This window comes from Lissotriton helveticus, chromosome 9, assembly GCF_964261635.1.
Source record: "Lissotriton helveticus chromosome 9, aLisHel1.1, whole genome shotgun sequence".
Classification (NCBI taxonomy): domain Eukaryota; kingdom Metazoa; phylum Chordata; class Amphibia; order Caudata; family Salamandridae; genus Lissotriton; species Lissotriton helveticus.
The window spans coordinates 266,686,723-266,706,934 of record NC_136070.1 but is presented as its reverse complement, the minus strand read 5'-3'; positions in this window follow the sequence as shown (position 1 = coordinate 266,706,934).

Sequence of the window (20,212 nt, the reverse complement as noted above, 5' to 3'; positions counted from 1 at the left end):
TGTCGTGAAGAGAGGCGGTGCGGAGTGCGGTGCCCACTGGTCGCGGTGCGGGCAGAGGCTCGGTGGCGGCGTCAGCAGGCGTCGTCGGTGAGACCAGAGTCGAGGTGCAGCATTGCGGCGGTGCTCTCTGCGGTGCCTTCAGGACACGGTGTCGGCAGCGGCGTTGTAGACGGCGTCAGGCTTGAAGTCTTTAATGTTCCTGAGACTTCGTGAACAGGGGGCAAACTCTGCCTCAAGCCCTTGGAGATACTCAGCACAAGTAGAGAAAGTTCAGTCCAGGCCTTTCACTGCTCAAGGCAGAAGCAGCAGCTGCAGGCCAACCCAACAAAGCAACAACACAGCAAAGGGGCAGTACTCCTCCTGGCAGCTCTTCCAGCTCTTCTTGGCAGGTTCCTTGATTCAAGCGAGTTCTAAAGTCTTGGGGTCTGGGCCTCCATATTTATACCAGCAATTCCTTTGTCCTCTGAAGGCAGAGGAGCCTGGACCTAGTTCAAACCAGTTCCGGGTGCATTCTGCCAGGGCGTTCCTTCTTTCTTTGTCAGTGTGGGCCAGGGTTCTCAGACGCACCACAGGAGGTGGAGCCAGCATTGTGGAAGGTGAGCTCAGCCCTATTCTGACCTAGGCGCTACTCCTCCCACCAATCTAGGTGTAGATGTGCCTATTCAGCCCGGCTGACTCACCCTGTCTCCCCAGCTCCTGTCGCTCACAAACCAGACAGAAAATACACACACTAGCAGACGTGGGCTGGATGGTTAGGTCAGAAAATACCTACTTTCTAAAAGTGGTATTTTCAAACCCAGAATGTTAAAACCAACTACACTAAAAGATGTATTTTATCATTCTGAGTTCAGGCATACTAAACTTGAATTTCTACCATGTTCCCTGAGTCAGTTAGGATCATAGGTTGTAATGATCAAACTGACCATTCTGGCCTACGGGGAACAGGTAGCCTTGCAATAGTGAAAAATGAAGTAGGCTGTAATTCACTAACAGGACATGCCACACACACCACGGCATGTCCTACCTTTTACATACAACGCACCCTACCCATGGGGGTACCTTGGGCCTACCTTAGGGGTGACTCACATGTAGAAAAGGGAAGGTTTAGGGACTTGCAAGTGCGTGCACTCGCCAAGTCGACACGGCAGCCTCAGGCTGCACACAGGCTCTGCGATGGCAGGCCAGAGTTACACTTTACGGGCTGTTTGCGTGGGTGGCACAATCCAGTGCTGCAGCCCACCAACAGCATTTGAATTATAGGCCCTGGAAAACGCAGTGCACTTTACTAGGGACTGATACATAAATCAAATATACCAATCATGGAAACACAAATCCATAACACATTTTATACAGGAGCACTTACACTTTACCACTGGAATGCAGTGAGGAAAGTGCGCAGAATCATTACACCAGCAAGAACAGAGTCAAAAACTGGAGGTCAGAAAGCAAAAAGTCAGGGGAAACACACCAAAAAATGCAAAGTCTAATAAGGGGCATGTGCATTTTCCCCTACAGTTCCCTGCACCAGGTGGCAGGCACCGCGTGGTGCCTGCCATGTAGTGCAGAGAAATGCACTACATGCTTTATTAACATTGCTGCAGGTGCTTCAGCCAGCAGCACCCACCGCAATGTTAATAATGCCTTTTGCGGCCGCCGTGGTGGCAGCTGCATTGTAATATGTTGTGAGGGACTGCCGCCACATAGGCGTATGGACCCAAACCTCGGTACGATGGCGGACGGACTTAAGTCTGTCCGCCATCGTAATCACCCCGGTAGTTATGAGTATTTCTCTTTATGAGTGAATTTGAACAAAATACCAACACAATTTGAGTATGTTTTCACACTGCCCCTTTTTTCAAAGAGGAAAAACTGTGGATTACAACAATTTAATTGCCTCCTCAGCTGCGAGCTGCTGAGGAGTCAGGAGCATTTACGATATTTGCGCATTGTTCTTAGCCTTTTTAAAAATATATTTGGAACGCTTTTAATGTTTTTATAATTCCGCCGCTTTTTCACTCTGGGGGCTATTACAATAAGGGGAATTGAGTAGACAGGCACTCTGACACTCTACACACCTTCATGTCCTTTCTTTCAGCCTAAACCGCTTTTGTATTGACATCACTCGGCGGTGGGCGCCATCTTGAGTGAGGAAGGCGAGGTCAGCGCTCAAGTCGGGCCGGCCTCCCGCCCTCCCACTGTATTTAGACGCGCCCTCCCCAGCGCTCCCTGCCCTACAGAAGCTCTCCCTAGCGAGGGGAACTGGGGCTGCGAGCTGCTGAGGAGTCAGGAGCATTTACGATATTTGCGCATTGTTCTTAGCCTTTTTAAAAATATATTTGGAACGCTTTTAATGTTTTTATAATTCCGCCGCTTTTTCACTCTGGGGGCTATTACAATAAGGGGAATTGAGTAGACAGGCACTCTGACACTCTACACACCTTCATGTCCTTTCTTTCAGCCTAAACCGCTTTTGTATTGACATCACTCGGCGGTGGGCGCCATCTTGAGTGAGGAAGGCGAGGTCAGCGCTCAAGTCGGGCCGGCCTCCCGCCCTCCCACTGTATTTAGACGCGCCCTCCCCAGCGCTCCCTGCCCTACAGAAGCTCTCCCTAGCGAGGGGAACTGGGGCTGCGAGCTGCTGAGGAGTCAGGAGCATTTACGATATTTGCGCATTGTTCTTAGCCTTTTTAAAAATATATTTGGAACGCTTTTAATGTTTTTATAATTCCGCCACTTTTTCACTCTGGGGGCTATTACAATAAGGGGAATTGAGTAGACAGGCACTCTGACACTCTACACACCTTCATGTCCTTTCTTTCAGCCTAAACCGCTTTTGTATTGACATCACTCGGCGGTGGGCGCCATCTTGAGTGAGGAAGGCGAGGTCAGCGCTCAAGTCGGGCCGGCCTCCCGCCCTCCCACTGTATTTAGACGCGCCCTCCCCAGCGCTCCCTGCCCTACAGAAGCTCTCCCTAGCGAGGGGAACTGGGGCTGCGAGCTGCTGAGGAGTCAGGAGCATTTACGATATTTGCGCATTGTTCTTAGCCTTTTTAAAAATATATTTGGAACGCTTTTAATGTTTTTATAATTCCGCCGCTTTTTCACTCTGGGGGCTATTACAATAAGGGGAATTGAGTAGACAGGCACTCTGACAATCTACACACCTTCATGTCCTTTCTGTCAGCCTAAACCGCTTTTGTATTGACATCACTCGGCGGTGGGCGCCATCTTGAGTGAGGAAGGCGAGGTCAGCGCTCAAGTCGGGCCGGCCTCCCGCCCTCCCACTGTATTTAGACGCGCCCTCCCCAGCGCTCCCTGCCCTACAGAAGCTCTCCCTAGCGAGGGGAACTGGGGCTGCGAGCTGCTGAGGAGTCAGGAGCATTTACGATATTTGCGCATTGTTCTTAGCCTTTTTAAAAATATATTTGGAACGCTTTTAATGTTTTTATAAATCCGCCCCTTTTTCACTCTGGGGGCTATTACAATAAGGGGAATTGAGTAGACAGGCACTCTGACACTCTACACACCTTCATGTCCTTTCTTTCAGCCTAAACCGCTTTTGTATTGACATCACTCGGCGGTGGGCGCCATCTTGAGTGAGGAAGGCGAGGTCAGCGCTCAAGTCGGGCCGGCCTCCCGCCCTCCCACTGTATTTAGACGCGCCCTCCCCAGCGCTCCCTGCCCTACAGAAGCTCTCCCTAGCGAGGGGAACTGGGGCTGCGAGCTGCTGAGGAGTCAGGAGCATTTACGATATTTGCGCATTGTTCTTAGCCTTTTTAAAAATATATTTGGAACGCTTTTAATGTTTTTATAATTCCGCCGCTTTTTCACTCTGGGGGCTATTACAATAAGGGGAATTGAGTAGACAGGCACTCTGACACTCTACACACCTTCATGTCCTTTCTTTCAGCCTAAACCGCTTTTGTATTGACATCACTCGGCGGTGGGCGCCATCTTGAGTGAGGAAGGCGAGGTCAGCGCTCAAGTCGGGCAGGCTCCCGCCCTCCCACTGTATTTAGACGCGCCCTCCCCAGCGCTCCCTGCCCTACAGAAGCTCTCCCTAGCGAGGGGAACTGGGGCTGCGAGCTGCTGAGGAGTCAGGAGCATTTACGATATTTGCGCATTGTTCTTAGCCTTTTTAAAAATATATTTGGAACGCTTTTAATGTTTTTATAATTCCGCCGCTTTTTCACTCTGCGGGCTATTACAATAAGGGGAATTGAGTAGACAGGCACTCTGACACTCTACACACCTTCATGTCCTTTCTTTCAGCCTAAACCGCTTTTGTATTGACATCACTCGGCGGTGGGCGCCATCTTGAGTGAGGAAGGCGAGGTCAGCGCTCAAGTCGGGCCGGCCTCCCACCCTCCTCCTTCCTATATCATGTGTCAACCCCCCAGACGGCGCAGCGGGCTGGCGCAGCGGGCGCGCCGGTCGCGCGCCAAAGCCGCGCCAAAGCCAAGCCCGTCTGCGCCCGTCCACGGCCGGACGGGGCGCGGGGCCACAAACCCTGGCCCCTCGACTACACCCGCGATCAGGTATGCCACACAGGATCTGCTTGACCTCCAACCTAACACGCTAGCAGGCTGCAAACACTCTATGCATGCCCTATCGATACATAAGTGCCCCTTATGTACATTTGGTCCTATCATTCATGTCCCTGACATCCACACGGGTCACACCATCAAAGCAGCCCTGCTTAACTGCAGATCCCTACGTAAGCACCGCACAGAAATCTTTCATTTACTTGAGGACCAGAACCTCAATATCTTATTCCTGACGGAAACTTGGCTGGATGACTATTCAGATCCGGATGTCATTCAGGCTCTTCCCCCCGGGTACGCCCTCTCCAGACTAGATAGGAAAGAAGGCAGAGGTGGTGGCATTGCCATCGCAACGAAAGACCCTCTAATTTGCACCATGTCTCCTATCTGGGTTGACCACAGTGAAGCTGGATCTTTCACAATTAACACCGGTCCCAATCACTCTATATCGGGTATCCTGATATATCGACCCCCAGGCAGGCTATTTGACTTCACTGCCACCCTTGTGGAAGCCATTACCCACCTAGCAATAAGGAAATCCCGCTTATTAGTGCTAGGAGATCTCAATGCACATTTTGAAGACCCCTCAGACACCGATGCGACTGATATTCAAGCTGAGCTAACCTCAGTTCAGCTTGAATTAAAAAATAAGGAACCGTCACATCAATTAGGACACTTATTAGATCCGGTCTTTGGCAACTGGAAGGGAGTTCATACCGCAGCTCCTCAACCTATACCTTGGTCAGATCATCACATCATCCCCATAACAATTCTACTAGACAGAACCGAACAGTATAGTCAACAATCTTTACGCTATAAACGCAGGAAGTGGAAGAATTTCTCAATAGAAGCCTTCACTAAAATTGTCCAGAATGAAGGCCCTCCTAAAGGGGATGATTGCGAGACTGTTAACAAACACATACATAATTTTGTCACCAAGGCCCTTGACATCACTGCCCCAATGCGCTCCACCACTAACACAAGGAGAACTAAAAAAGCTGCTCCCTGGTTTAGTCATGAACTACAAACCATGAAAACAGCCTGTAAAAAGCTTGAAAGAGCATGGCGCCAAAAATTCTGCCCAGAAATCAAAGCCCAGTACAAAACAGCGCAAAAAGAATACAATAAAGCAATACGCCTGTCTAAGGCAGCCCATTACCACACCCGCATCATGGAAGCAGAAAACTCCTCTAAGGAACTCTACCTAATATATAAAGAATTATCATTAGTGAACGCAAATCCCTCCTCACACAATGATTCTGTGGAAACTTGTAATACAATTGCCCAATACTTCTCAGGAAAGATCGCGAACATCTATGCCTGCTTCTCCGCTAATATAAAGTCGGCGACGGAATTTACTGAAAATACAAATCTCAAAGGCTCTCCGGAGTGCCTAGGCTCATTTTTCGTACCTCCCCATGAAACATTGGCTAAAATGTGCAAGAACATTAAATCAGGATCACCTCGGGACCCGGCTCCCCCTAAAATTCTAGCTGAAGCCTTCCCCGCACTGAAACCTCATTTTAGACACCTGCTTCAAGTCTCCTTCTCCACGGCTCGCTTGCCTATGGAATGGAAACAGGCTGTAGTACTACCAATAAAAAAGAAGCCAAACATGAACCAAGACATATTGGAAAATCTTCGCCCAATATCTTTGCTACCTTACCTGGCAAAGCTAGCCGAGAAAATTGCTAATGCCCAACTCATAGGCCATCTAGAATCCAACAATGCTTTTCATAGATCTCAATCGGGTTTCAGATCCAACTTCTCCACGGAGACAGCTCTCCTGAGGGCCACTGAGACCCTCCGGGCAGGAGCGGATGAGGGAAAGACCATGGCCCTCATCATGCTGGATCTCAGTGCCGCGTTTGACACTGTAGCACATTCCATCCTGCTACAGTGTCTAAACAGAGCGGGTGTTATTAACAAGGCACTGGGATGGCTGAAGGCCTTTCTGATCAACAGGAGCTTTCAAGTCCAAAGAGGGACTTTTTTCTCTGACAGTGTGATGCTAGAACAGGGGGTGCCTCAGGGTTCTGCCCTGAGTCCCACCCTGTTCAATTTATACATGGCCCCCCTGGCGGAAGTGGTACAATCATTCGGCGTAGAGCTTGTCTCTTACGCCGACGACACACAACTTCTAATTTCACTGTCACAAGCCCCTTCTCTGGAAGCAGATAACTTCAATGCTTGCATGAGTAAGCTTGCCACTTGGATGACAGAACACTGTCTAAAATTAAATGGCACTAAAACGGAGGTTATCATAATTGGGGGCAATGAGGCAAAATGGACTAAAGAATGGTGGCCCAACTGTCTGGGTCCTTTGCCTACTCCCAACCAGGAAGCTAAAAACCTAGGCATATGGTTAGACAACAAGCTGTCTTTTGATAGCCACATCAAGAAAACGGTAGGCAAATGCTTCGGTGTAATGAAAACGCTTAACCGCACCCTTGACTTGCTGCCTCTGACCTCTAGACGCACCATGACCCAGGCACTGATCACGTCCCGGATCGATTACGGGAATGTGCTGCTCCTAGGCACCTCTGCTAAAAACATTAGGAGACTACAGGTTTTACAAAATTCTGCAGCACGCCTGGTGCTGAGGCTACCTCGTAGAGCTCCCTCGAGACCCTCTCTTGCTTCCCTGCATTGGTTGCCTATTAGCAAAAGGATTGTTTTCAAAGCTCTACTATGGTGCCATAAGATAATCCATCAAAAAGCGCCGGCCTATTTGTCGGATCTGGTATCCCTGTATGTACCTAACAGATCCCTTAGATCTAAAGGAATGGGCCTGCTCAGCACACCCCGCACCAAAAAAGTCAGAATGGGAGGTAGATCCTTCCGCTCGCTTGCAGCCAAGCACTGGAACCTCCTTCCGACGGATATCAGACTGGAGACCAACGAGGCCTCTTTCAGAAAGAGACTGAAGACAGCGCTATTTACATCATAAGTACACTCCTCTATCTCCTCAAAAAACGCTCTCTCCACAGCGCGGGGACACGCCGTGAGGCGTCACCAGGCGCTTTATAAACCCCTTTAAACTAAACTAAACTAAACTTTAATATAATACAATCTCACCCTCTCTTTATTAATTTCATTATGATCCCTTCCCTCATCATCCTGAGAAGTAGCAAGTATAAACGCATGGTCAATACCTTTATTTTTGCAAGAAAGTAAACAAAAACGAGATGAGTGGGATGCTTGATTTAATCTCAGCCACTGTTAATTACTCGGGCCACCTCCCAGTCCATCATTTTTGTGCCCACAATGCCACCTCAGATTAGACCTATCTATATGCAAACAGTCTTATGTGGCTGGGTCTTCTTTAAGGGGAAATGTTGAGGAAAAGAATGATGGTTTGGAATGCTACCTTGAGTGATTAGTTAGACTTATTGCAAAACATTCCCATCATCATCATCTTTTGTGTGTTTTATGTAACTCTTTAAGTGGCCATGGGTATGCCTAGACCTGGGACATGTGCTCACTGTGCCACTGGAACCAAGCTGCACTTGACTGATGCGCCCTAATCAGGGTGAAACCAGTCTTGGGTTGCTTGTGTTCTGGTTCAGAGAGGACTTGGCAGTTCAGGCTGGACTGTTCCTATTGGACCACAACTATGACTGATTTGCATATAGCTGTATAGCTGGGTCTAATCTGAGGTGGCACGCTGAGCAAAAGAACGATGGGTTGAAATGCTACCCAGAGCGATTACCAGTGGTAAGACCAATTTCAAGCATTCCTCCCCTCACCTTTTGTATGTTGTTTTGGTAGGGGTGCACAAGGTCAGCCTAATAGCAACTAAATGACAGCCACAATTGGAATAATGCCAAGGTAGGACACAAATATCTTCATGACCACAGGACAAAAATCCCCCTCAATGCCTGACGTCATTGGAACCAGGTCACGTCTACTTTGAATCTTGTGTAATTTCTTCACACTCTCCTTACTGTTATCTAAGTGCTTGTGTATGCTCAGGTATGTGTTTGAAAGGTGAGTCCAGCCCTCAGTCCAAATAATAGCCGACCCCCTCTCTGGCCACTAGAAGTTAATCTAAAGCCAGTCTTTTTTGGATTAGCATTTTGGCATGAGCATCTAGTTGTTCAGTTATTAAAACCAGAGCTACTGCCATTGAATTTGCTACTTATTCTAAGATCTATGTATTCTTTTTATTTTAACTAAAGCCATAGACCTTACATCCATAGAAATTGGAGCTGAAAAAAACAAGAAATACTTGAACCAGTCCACCTGCTCCTTTCTTGTTGGATAGGATGATCATCAAAATGTCTTATGGCGTGAACAATGTACGCTGGGTAGCAATTTTCTATCAGTCTAAAGGCAGTTATGATCCGTAAATAAAATATGCATGACCTACATGAGGATGACTTTTGAGGAACAACAGTCCATGGGGAAGGCAATACTCAAAGAGAGGTGTTTGAAAAGGAATGTTCTCTAGAGGTAAGTCGCATTCACTGTGACTGACAAATATATTGGAGACATTTGCTCCTCAGTGCTCACAAATAAATAAACAAATGAATAAAAAGTCTGTGGTCATTCATTGCAAGATGGATCACATCTAACTTGTTACGATTAAAGAGATTGTTGAACTTTATAAGGTATGGGAAAGAAAAGGCGGTAATCCTAGCCCACTCTGGCAGCATATGCCCAAGGTGAGAAAGCTTCAGACAAGTGTTATTAAAACTGCTTGCCGTTCCGATCAAAGGGATATATCTCCTACATCGATTGAGTAGTACATGCAAATACAAGAGGAAGCATTAATGGTCTGCCTGTCCATTTTCAGTTGTAACATGTAGGAATTACCCTTGTAAGCTGAGCAGAAATTTTATACCAGGGGAGTTTCAGCACAGGCAGTCTAAGAATAACTCCCCATCAACACCACCACCGGCCAGATGCTCAAGACAGCAATGAAGATTGCAGGCCACACCCCCAGGGAATCCATTATCCAGAAAGGAGACACTGCCTGCAATAGAGTGAGGCAGTATTGATGAGAGGCGGATGGGGCATCATGATGTTGTGGGGGAGCAGGCAGAGTAGGTGAGCACAAAGGCCTGTGGCCCACCTACAGATGAGGCGACTGTAGTAGGTCCAGTGTCTCCAGATTTTTGAGAAACAGCTCCAGTTCATGAAGGAAAAGACACACAAATGATGGATGGAATGCAGAACAAATCAAAACATTCACCCCTGGTCAAGAGATCCCAATTAAAACTATTGTTTTTTTACCCACCATGCCACCCAGTTTAGGCTCAGCCATATGCAAATCACTCTTGACCCTGTTCCATGGGAACAGGCAAGCCTGAACTACCAAGGCAGGTCCTCCCTGGACCGGAAACAAGCATCCTGCGACTGGTTTATGGGTTTCACCCGTCATCAGCCAGGCTAGCTTGAATTCAGTAGAACAGTGAGCCTGGGACCCAAGTCTGGTCATACCCGGCGCACTTAGGGCGAGAAAGCAAAAGATGCACAAATGATGGACGGAATGAAGATCAAATCTAAACATTCACCCCCAGTCAAGAGATCTGGGTTAAATCCATAGTTATTTTGCTCAATATTTACATATGTCTGGATCCAAACTGGGGTGGCGTGGTGAACAAAAGAACAATGGATTAAACCCAGATCTTTGTGACTGCAGGTAAATATTTGCATTTGTTCCTTTTGCTCCAGTTTATGATGCAGCAGCAGGAACACCTTTTTTCTAGAAGGACCATCTCACTTGCAGAGGGAAGAGTAGATCCAGGTCATTTAGCTGAGGCATTTAACAACAGTGATTGTGATAAGCAGTGGGGCTGTAGAGCAGTCTTCCTCTGGTGGACGCTTACACCCAATTGCTAGGATGGAGGGAATGGCAGGCCTCAGTCAAACACTCAGGTAATGTATTCCACACCTGAAAATAGAAACTGTATAGACATTATATAAGCTTTCTAAAATATTCTAATACAGAATCATCATTTAACCACAGATCTAGTTTAGCTGAAGAAAAAGGTGGGTTTGGGAGAAGCATCATGGTTCGGCCCATGACTATTTTCTACGGGTTTCGCTTAGACTTCTAGGAAGACTTCTAGGAAGTCGTTCTAAAGACCATAAGGCTAGGGACAAGGCATTGGGCCATTTTAACTGTCGCTGAACATACCTTAGCTATTGTATTCTTGATAGCCCCATTAATCTTTTCCATGTACCCGCCTGGATGATGAACACAATGGAAGTGCGGATCTATTCCTAGTGCCTTACAAACTGCCAGTATTACTTCAGCCATAAAATGGATTCCTTGGTCACTTCTACTCTGGCTTGATATTCTGAACCTATGGATAAAGTCGCTGAGTCATCATTTAGCAAAGGAGATGGCACAGGGTGACACTTCTACCCATCTCGAGAATATGCACACTATAATAAATACATAAGAGTAATGCATACATTTAGGTAGTCGTATAAAACCAACCTTGATGTGAACAATAGGGCTTCAATGGCGAAGGTGAGCTGCAGAGGTGGCCTTATCGCCTTTTCCAGCATTGAATGACAGGCATATTGTACAGGATTAGCAATACTTTTGGGCTATGATAGAAAAGAAGAGCACATACCAATGGGTTGCAGCAGCATGTATCATGCTGTCCCTGTGGCCTGCTCCATGATACACCCTGGCGAGGATGGGAAGTGGAAATGTCGGTGCAACCAACCACCCATCCAGTGCTGTCTCACCGCACCCCTCAGGGTTTGTTTCACATTGCTGCTTGAACCAGAATTGCTTTTCATTTTAGAGGCTTGTTCCTGAAATTGAGACAAATCATTTAGTACTGTACAGAAAATAGATTCGCTTTCACAATATCCATGACAACATCAGAGGTCTTAGACAATGTAGACCCTCGGCCTCAGGGCTACCCCTCAGGATCTGTTTCACATGGCTGCTTGGTCCAGAATTGGTTTTCCTTTCAGAGACTGCTACCGCAATTGAGACACATCTTTTAGCATTGGAACAGGAAATAGATCAGGTTTCTCAATAAATATGACAACATAGCAGTCCTAGAGTACAATGTAGCATTCTTAGCAGCGGAATCGGATAGGGCATTGCCTCTTGAAACATCATCAGAGTGTTGGTGTGCACCACATCTTACCACAACCACCTTCTCTAGTAAATGCAAAGCATTTAAAAGAGTTTGAACATACTACCCATGTTTATGGGAGTCTCTGCCGATGTCAGGAATCCCCTTTGCAGCCAGAGGAACCCAAAGTCATGCCTCACTTCAAATGCGTAATTTGAGTTACTGTGACTACAATTCAAGGTCTGGTGAGTACAATAAGGCCCAGAACCTTTATTGTGGGCAAGTTACAAAACGTCAGTACATTCTTCATTTCTGAGACAGGACCCATCAACAAAATAAGCTAATTCACATTCATTAAGGAGTAAGACTAATGTGGCTTTGTAACCTCTGCAATTGTTAAAATAACGTCATGTGTTTCTCCAACTTCACTGATGGGCATCAAAGTGGGTCAGTGAATCAAAGTACCATCAGAGGCAGATTACAGTGAGAGACAACAGTGCTGTGGACAGATGCTGAGGTGCAACCAAAGAATGGGGCACAGCAACAGTAAGTGGGGAACTTAAAACAATATTTTCAGATGCTTCAACAAGCATTGTAGAATCTGCCACAGGCTATAAACATGGTGTGAACCAAGTTGGTACTGTGTCCTGCTTTGAAGAATACTCGATTGGTCTTTTCTGATCCCTGTTACTTTGCAACAACTACCCAAATGCAAATCCATTTCTTGTATGTCTATACAAAGTAACCATTTTTGTGAAATACGAGAACTCTAAGGTGGGTGCCAAAGTCAGTGCTTGCTTTATCTTTGCAAATGCATTTTCTGTTTCACTAGACCAGTGAAAGGGTTCAGGGATGTCTTTCTTGACCATTTCTTGTAAAGGCGTGGCCATTTCAGCATAGTTCAAATCCATTCTTTACAGTACCCTTCCATTATGGGGTGATAGTAGCAAAGTCCATCCCAACTGATCTCCCCCATCATCTCTCGCTTTGATCTATGCCTGCTCAACACCATAAACTGTAAGCTCAAAATCTCAGAATGGACAAGCCTGTGCAGTTATCAGCTTAATGGACTGTGATCATATGAAAAACGATAAAGGGGCCTGCAGTAGTGTTCAAAGCTGCCAGCTTATTGAAAACCATAAACTGCATGCCTCACTCTCACACTTTTTCATCCATCACACTGCTAAGCACAGCATCCATAGCACGCTTCTCACAGTGGCGGCCGGCATGACTCGCAGGTGACGGGGCTATGGCATGCGCAGGGGAGGAGGGGTCCCGGGGGTTCGCGCGTGGAGGGTGTGCACAATATTAAAAAAAAGAATATTAAACTTACCTTGCCGCCGGGTCCCGTGTCTCTGCTCCTGCTTTCCTCGTCGAACTCGAGGGACAGGAAGCACAGCCAGGCCCCACTGACCAATCACAATGCTGCAATGCAGGGTTGTGATTGGTAAGCACCCAGCTCCCCTGACCAATCACAATGCTGTAATGCAGCGTTGTGATTGGACTGAGCGTCCTGGTTGGATGCTCAGCCAGGGAATGTGTGCCTGGGCATGTTCTCCATGCAGGCTGTAATGCAGCCTGCATGGAAAACAGGGAAAGAATTATTTTCTGTTTTGGGCGGCCCATGAGGGCCGGCCAAACAGTCATATGCACTTAGGAGTGGGCAAACCACTCTTCCCCTGCCCTGCTCCGAGAGCAAAGCAGCCCCGCCTGCCCGCAAAGAAGCACGGAAGCATAAAATGATAATAATTCAAAGTTATTATCAGTTTATGTTTCTACTTGGCACTGCTTAAAAGTAGTGAGGCGACGCTCCTCCACCATAGCGGAGGAGCCGCCACTGGCTTGTGATCACCACACACAACATGGCTATACTTCCAACCTAGGAACAAAACAGAGACTACATCCTTCCACTCCACACCATACACCCCATAGCATGCTACCCCAGTAGGCAAATTAGTCGGCGCCATACATAGGTGTAGTAAGTGCTACATAAATGTTACAATACAATAACATTAGGTACAATTAACCACACAGTGCCCTCAAGTAGCCTTGTGTTCCATACCCTACCTACATGACTATTCACCCATTTGTTACCTTCTTTTCATGTAGGTCTTTGACTCTGTCCAGACACATATTTACCTCTCACCTCATGCTATAGGCTATTTGGTGTATTGTTTTCCCTATGGAGTGTTATCACTGCAATGCATGAGGGACTTTTTAAAATCTCAACATACACTGAATCGCCACACATTAAGTGAATTGTCTTTTAAGTGTATTGCATTTAGAAAGCAATAATCGTTTGTTTTGATTTTTCTTCACTCCAGCAGCCTTTTTTATTGTTTTGTCAGGACTCATAGGGCCAGATGTAGGTGGCCAATTACCGGTCGGTAACGGCCGAATTCGGCCGTTACCGACCGGTAATTGGATTTTGAGATGTAGGGCATGCATTTACAGAATTGGTATTTTACCGATTCTGTATTTACCGATTCGGTAAAATTAACGAATCGGTAAATACAGACTCGGTAAAATACCGATTCTGTAAATGCAGATGTAGCTGGCACATCTTAGAGTGCCAGAGGGCTTTAAGAATCTGTATTTTACCACCCAATCCAATTGGGTGGTAAAATACCGAATCCAGGTGTGCATGCACATGTGTGCATGCACACCTGTGCCATGTGACACACAGACATGCCCTTAGGGCATGTCTGTGTGCCACATGGCGCACATGCCTATTTTTGGGGTGCCAGAGTGTGTCAAAGTGACACCCCCTGCACCCTTGCTAAAATCGGTAATTACCGATTCTGTAATTACAGAATCGGTATTGCCCATTGATTCCTATGGGCTGCAAGGCCCATAGGAATCAATGGGCAATACCGAATCGGTATTTACAGAATCGGTAAATACCGAATCTTAACGATTCAGTATTTACCGAACCTGAAATACCTACATCTCCCCCCCTCTATTTTACCACCTCTTAAATACCGATTCGGTATGAATCGATATTTAAGAGGTGGTAAATTAAAATTACCTACATCTGACCCCAAATGTAAATCAGACTTATTGGTCCTTCCAATATTTGTTATTTTTAGGTATATCATCTAGCTTAGGTGTCATTGCATCTTACCAAACTGCCTTCTGGGTAAGGTTAACCACCATATCTTTGCTATTTTGAATTTTCCGGTCCTCTCATTTAGTGGATGCTGTGTTATTTGCCCTGCCAAATTGGTGCCCCTGTTGGCCAATCAGTGTGGCTGCCCCCTGCATTAATGAGTCTTGCCTCGTGCAGCGCTTACTGACCCTTGCCTCTTTGTTTCTCATGGGATCTTTTAAAATATGTGAGGAGGATGGGAGGTACTGAACCATGTGCTTCCTTTTCACTTTCTTTGACATACTTTTGTTAACTAGGACTGATCCAGTTTCCTGGATCATGATTGTGTCTTTTGCTTAAATATTAACCATCCGCCGCTTCTTATTGGGGGAATTCTCTTGTGTTGCTCGAATAAATGCTTACAGCAAGGATGGCCTTTACGGCTTCTGGCCTATCATTATATGTGAAGTGAAAAGTGAGTGGTGTGGAAGCTTGCTGGCTCATCCTAATACTGCTATGTGTTTTCTATGAGAAATTCTGAAGGGCAATTCACAAATCATGCTTCTACCACCAAACCCATTAATATTTACACCAACACAGCCATACTTTCAAACATTCTTACTACCACATGTCAGCTCAACTATCCACTACTCTACCTGTACATCCATGTCTATTCACCAATGCATCCCAGAGCCTGCACATTCATACATCATCCCACTTTTCAATGCTTTGACCCATCCACACTTCAATGCTTTCCATGGACCTCATTTTATCAACTTAAGTGACATCACCCACCCCTTGACCCCAATAACATCACAGGTTTAAACATGTATCCCTCCGCTAGCCCCTGAACAGCCCCCGTCTGGTCTGCTGCTGATGTCCAAAGGTAGGACACAAGAGCAGTATAGTAACCCCACCATCAATAATGATAATCCAACTGAAACAAACAGAAATCAAACTCTGGTAAATGATCAAATATTCAAGACCGGGATGTGAAGGTACAGGAGTTCCGACAGCACTGCGAGGCCATCCAAAAGGAAGAAAGTGCGATATGCAAATTTTTATAACATAAGATACAGCATAGCATAGCACAGCATAGCATAATGTTTGTATTTATTTATTATGCACTATTTATACCAGGCATGTATGGCATCAAGTCAAAAGAAGGCAAGTTTAAGAGAGATAGGAAGAAACATCAAAGTGAAAAGGGGAAAGTAAGGCAGAAGGTAAGATAGCTGCTGAACAAGACTTGATTATTCTAATGAATACAACAATAACAGAACGATGGGTTAGTAGAAATCCGGTACAAGTGTATTCATTGGGTGTGTTTTTAATGTTTGAGGGATGTGGCTTGAGCGTTCCATAATTCAGGGCCCGTTGTGGGAAGCTGCTTCCCTCTGAGGCTTTTCCTTCTCCATTTGTCGGTGGATAGCTTGACGATTTTGCTGGATCGCACATTTCTCCTTTACTTTTTTACGGTAAACAGTTCTGAGAGTTTTTTTTAGAGTGCTAAGGTGTGTGGCTTTCCTAATGACACAGAGGGTGTTTAGTTTACTGACTGACCAGAAGCCATTTTAGTTTGGCTTTACTAGGATGAAATGCACTTGTGTTTTTCAGACCAAAGATGGTTCATCTTGCTCCGTTTTCAATCATTTGCATTTTTGTCAGGATCATTTCATATCATGAGACCAGAGGTCTCTCAAGGTCAGTGCCAGGGTTTCCAGCGGACAAGCCATGGTTCTTCGACCTAACACCAATCCTTCAATATTTCCACCAATAATTCACTAAGTTGACCACATAAAGACTGCACTCTCACCCACGCTCCCATATCTATACCACTACACCTCCATCCTTGCACCCTCTCACCTAGCGTCACTTCCGCCTCCGCCCGTCGTGCTTCCGCCCACCCCGTGAGCCCCACGCCCCTGTCCTCGCGGCTCTGCCGCTCATGGATGCTGCCTGTGTTTTCCAGTAGCACGCCCCATCGCTTCCCTGGACTTCTGCCAACCCCGGAGCGTGTTGATGATTTCCCGAATCAGCAGCTCCCAAGGTCGCAGTGGTGGGTGGGGGCGAAGGGTAAAGAGAGTGAGGTCAGCGAGGGACGCGTGAAGAGAGGAGAGAAGGAGCTTGCAATGGCGGGAGAGGCAGGGAGGCGGTCCACTGGCTGTCTGTCTCCTTCCAGGGCAGTTTCAGTCACTCAGGAGTTTCTTGTCTGCCGTTGTGGTGGCGGGAAGGGAACCATTCTACGGGCACGAGCCTTGGTAGCAGGGGTCGGTGGAAGGTTCTCGAGGGCATATGTAAACATTAGTGAATGAATAGCCTGTTCACACTCTGACTGCGCACGCACGTGTACTTGCATACCTGTCTAGCACCTCGCCAAAGCCCCACACGCACACTGCTGAGCAGGGCTGGCCTTGGGCATGGGTGTGCTGGGCCCAGGAGCGCAACATGGTGCTGCCTGACTTAATGTAGGGGAGAGGATGTGGTCTCTCGGCTAGACTGCCGACCGTGGAGCTGGGAAACCAAGGTTCGAGCCTCGGGGTCGGCTCCACATCCTGTGATTCTGGGCAAACCTCTTAATCTCCCCTTCCTTGCCTATCAAAAAAAAATAATGTGCCCTTGTGTAACGTAACCGGTGCTCATGAAAAGCGCTCCAATACCTTCGGTCGAGTTCGCGCTATATATAAATCTGAAAAAAAAACATGTCATGCAAACAGCAGCTCGTCCATCCCACTTGGTGTCAATTGGGTCCCATTAAAGACTTAAAGCCCTTAATGTTCCTCAAGGTAATTTATAGAACTCATCAACCCCCAGCCCTCTTCCCATCTTCCTCATACCTGCCATCACACCGGTGACCACGCCCGCTTCCACAACAAACCAACAAACTCCAACATTTCTTACCACCCAGGGCTCCGTCCTGGTCAGTCCGATTTAGGACCAGCCCTGTTGCTGAGTGATTTCCTTGTCCTTTCTGATCAAATCTCCAGTCTAGCTAGCCACTGAACCCAGGAATAAGGTTCTTCCAGTACATGGGCATTGTGCATAGAGCTGCATGGCCTGGTCCAGAAGCCCACCACAGCTTCTCCTGATGGGAATGCCATGCCCTTCAGCATCATCATCGCTGACGAGAGTATCATTGTTCCTGCTGCCGAAGCAATCCAGGTCCACGGCACCACAGGTCCTGTGTCTAATAAGAGCCTGGTCCAGGCTATCATGGATCCTGGTGCAGACATGGCCTGGTCAAGGGAACAATGAATCCTGGTGCTGACACGGCCCTGGTCCCGGGCACACGCCATCTGGTACAGACATGGCCTGGTTAAGGGCATTGTGGATAATGATGCTGACACGACCCTGGTCCAGGGCACATGCTATCTGGTGCAGACATGACCTGGTTAAGGGCATCTTGGATCATGATGCTGACATGGAGCTGGATCAGGGAGCGAAATATCCTGGTGCTGATGTAGCCATAGTCAAAGGCATCATAGGCCCTGGTGCTGACATGCCACTGGTCCAAGGCACAGGCTTTTTGGTGCAGACACGGCCTGGTCAAGGCCATCATGGACCCTGGTGCTGATATACATACCGGATCATGATTTCTGGTGCTGGTAAAATTCCTAGTCCAGGACTCAACAGTGCACAATCCTGGCACAGCCCTTACTGGGGCACTAAAGATCCTGGGGATTGAACAGCCCTGACCCCTTTCAAGATGTTCATGGTGTAGGTACTGCGCTGAACTCATGCACTATGGTTCCAGGTGGTTGTAATCAGGGCTTTGAATGGGATGAAAAAACTAGGGAGGGTCTCTAAATGGGCGTGGTAGATGCAATTAAGGGTGTGGCTTAAAAACACATAAACTGAAAACCTGTGCATAGCATAGTGTGCCGCCTAACTGGTATTGTGCTGCTTCTGTCACTGCATCCAGATATATAATACAAGTAACATTATACCTACAACAAGCAAAGACTATTGGCGTTGTTAATGGTTGCTAGTTGCATAAGATAAATAAGCAGCAACCATGGCATTGTAGTATAGCATATTGAAAATGCTTCAGTTCTGAAATTATGAGACTGTGAAAGAACTATAATGAGTCTCTTTGAAGTTACATCAAAGGCAGTAAAGGGTGGCACTGCTACAGAGTAAAGATTTATTTTTTTCACCAAGGGTGAGAGCAAAAATGGAGAACCCGATAGGGACTTGTCTCAGCACCTGCTTTTTAGAACTGCGGGCGCTGAGCACGGCTGGACCCGGCCCACTTAAAGCCCTGTTGTAATGGTACTAGTTTTGAACACTGTGATTTCTGGTAAATTGGCCTAACTACAGTGAGCTTCAAATGTGTGCGCCTGGTCCAAGCGTGAGAAAAGTGACCATGTGAGGGAGGAGAGAAGGGCCCTCCATTGGCTGCCGACGCAGGCTAGGATTCGCTTCAAGTGCTTGTGTTCAATTCAGAAGTATTTAGAGAACAGCCCTGGTTATCTGGGCTTACCTTCCATTGAGAACGCTGCTTTCGGCAGGGCTGAACTTGTTGTTCCCTGTCTCTTTTAATCGTTCCACGACAGGAGGTCGACTGAAGACCTGTAAATTCTTTGCCAGACAGTGCGACTAGAAGCCAATGTCCAAAGACTCAAATGAGGGTTCAAGTCTCTGCTGTTTTAATTCACAGGCAATCAAAGCCATACAGACCAGCGCCTAGATACCACGAATGTTGTAACAGAGCGCTACGGAAATGCCTTAATGTCAACTGACCTCATTAGCATGTTGCTGGCATAGCGCTGGCCTTGCATGAAAAAGTTTCTGGTGTTGGTAGAGGCCTGGTTTCGTGCACTACGAGATCTGGTGCTATCCCATTACTGATCATGGCACCGTAGCTTTGAATGCCAGTAATCCGCCTGGTCTAAATTGTCCGAGTTCTTGTTACTGACTTAGCCCTAGTCTGAGCACGGTGGCTCCCAGTATCATCCGCCATCCTAGTAAACAACTCCAAGGATCCTGGTTCTGGCAGGTCCAGGTCGATGGCACCATTGTGCATTGTAACAGAGGAGCCCTGGTACAATGCATCAAGGTTTTTGATTATTGATGTTGCCCATGTCAGGCAGTCTTGTTTCATGATTTATTTTTATTTTATTTATTTATAAAGTTTTATATAGCGCGAACTTGATCCTGAGGGATATCAGAGTGCTTTACAATTATAGGGAAAGGTAACAATCAAAACTTGCGCTGTGAAATACTGGTCATGTTGCCAAAGAAGGTAAGTTGCACAGCCCAGCGATCCTTTCTGTAAAGGTATCGCACTAAGTCAGCAACTTGCGCCAAAAAGCTGTACATTTTATAGTATGGGAGTTCAGCTTTGGGCTGAAGCTACCATGTTCTTGGATTTAGGGTTCTTGGTTACGCAACTGTTTGGGTCACCAAGGCTCTAGGCAGAGGCAGCTGTCCTAATGTGAGGCTTTACAGTCTTTGGAACAGGCAGGGGCCCTTGGCTGATGTACCATGGCTGCTAATTGTGGCTTGGATTTGTGCTTTTTAGGTTTTGC